Genomic DNA, 2160 nt, shown 5'->3' on the forward strand with positions numbered 1-2160 from the left:
AGAGACTCGATTTTCATGTAGACGCCACGTGAAAAAATGTGCCAACTCAGGCCCGATTAAACACATAAAAATTGACCTTCAAAAACTCGATTTAGGAGTTATAAATTGAGTATAAGAGACTCGAAATGTTAGTAAAAAATATAGTTTGAAACTAAGGACTATTAACTACAAGTTGGGATTTTATGGTTAAATTCCAATTTCGTTCCCAAAACTCCAAACTGAACTGACTTCCTTAACTCTTGGAGAAACAATCCAGCACGATCCCATGATTTTGCCTATGCCTCTTCAGTTGCTCTTGATGCATATCACTCTCTCTTTGAGCTCACAGTGCTTCGATTCTCTCTCATTCCCAAAGTAACTACTAAGCAATGAGTGTGGCATCGGAGAAACCCACAGTTGCGGTGTCAAACCTTCCACAAACAATCACAGTCCTCGACCTCCGTCACTTCCTCGAATCCCAACTCGGCAATGACTCAATCTTCGCCCTCGAAATCTCCACCGAGCGCAAGCAATGGAAGCCCCGAAGCTTCGGTCGAATCCAGTTCACCACACTCGAAGCCAAGCTCAAGGCCATGGCCATGCCTCTTACTTTCGAATCCCACAGTCTCCGAGACAACCTACGACGACATCGTCGTACGCCCCGTGGAACCCAAGCACCCGACTCGATAACTGTGTTTTGCACGTTTTTTCGTTCGAGAGTGTTGCATGAGTGTGTTGGAGTCTTGGGAGGGTGTTAGGGTCTGGGTTATGCCCGAGAGACAAAGGGTCGAGTTCTGGGTGTGGCAAGGTTCGGAGTGTTAGAGACTCGAGATTATGTTTCATGATGTTTTGTAGACTGTTCGGTGTAGTCTTGCTAATGGGGATGCTGATGCCTTGGTCTTAAAGGTTTGATTTTTACTTTGTATTTTTTTTTTCCTTAGCTTTTTCTGAATGGCTTTGTTATTTTATGATGAATGTGTTGCAGCTTTAATTGGAGAAGAAACAAGTTTTTTTTTTTTTTTTAATCTCTCTTGGATTTTTTATAGGAATAAGAATGAGATAATAGGGAACAATGTATGCCAGTTATCATTCTAGTTTAGTTACTGAGCTAGATAGGGGTAAATGGATTCTGATAGTATATATATTTTTGATAGAATTATGTTATTGTTACTAGGTCCTCTACCGGATCACCCTCGTTGTCAAATGGCAAAATTGGGAGATCTTTGGATGGAGAGGCGGTAATTTCACAAAGTTGCTAATTTTCCTCAAACATGGGTGGTTAAAAGCCTGTTTAAAGTTGAATTGAAAGGATTGAGATTTTGATGGAGGAAGGGGGCCTCTTTTCAACCTGAGAATTTACAAAAGAGGAAGATTCCATCTTCATTCTATTTTCTTGGGCGGAGATGGAGCATGGTGGCTCCTGAAACGACTATAGGAGCTAATAACACTGGAATGATACTTGGATTTTTTTTTTTTTTGGTTTGTTTGTTTGTTGATAAATGCTACCTGAGGTTCATTAGATCAAAAGGGAAGCTTTTCTGCAGTATTTTTGCTTGTGACAAAGAAGCTTTAATGGCGAACTATATGAGATTGAATAATTGCATAATTTGTTGGGATGTCATGTTTTACTAGACTTGTCCAGGATTGAGGGTTGGAGATGTTATGCTTGTTCCTGGGCCTTCTTTATTCCTCCAAAGTTAAAAGGGATGGAGAAGAATGACTTTTAATTTCCTACTAAGAGTGGTGTTTTTGAGGTAAAATACTATTTTAAGGTCCTTTATAACATATCTCCCCACTTCTTTCCATGGAAAAGCATTTGGAGGAGAAAGGCCCCATAAGAGTAGCTTTCTTTCACATGGACAGCTATTAGTGGGAAGATTCTCAGGATGGATAATAATCTTCAGAAGAGAAATATCTGCAGTGTACATATCAAATAGATATATTTGCATTGTAGAGTAGTGTTGCAGGTGTAAGAGAAGTGGGGAGTCCTTAGATCAACTGCTCCTTCATTGTGATTTTGCTTATAATCTATGGTCTTTGGTGTTTTGTTTGTTTGGACTCTTATGCTGAAATGGGTTATGGTTTTGCTAGCTTGTTGGAAACGGGTTCTGGTAGGCATCATAGTGCTGAATAGTAGAGGGGAGAAGAAGAGGGTGGGGGGGGGGGGACAGTTTCATTATT

At 40.3% G+C, this 2160-nt stretch overlaps 1 pseudogene; it reads right to left on the bottom strand.

Moving 5' to 3' along the window:
• Positions 1-224: 224 nt before the first annotated feature.
• Positions 225-2160, bottom strand: part of LOC112029786 (G-type lectin S-receptor-like serine/threonine-protein kinase At1g11410) — a 17062-nt pseudogene continuing 15126 nt past the window's right edge.

The sequence above is a fragment of the Quercus suber genome, unplaced genomic scaffold (assembly GCF_002906115.3).
Source record: "Quercus suber isolate HL8 unplaced genomic scaffold, Cork oak 2.0 scaffold_2, whole genome shotgun sequence".
NCBI lineage: Eukaryota > Viridiplantae > Streptophyta > Magnoliopsida > Fagales > Fagaceae > Quercus > Quercus suber.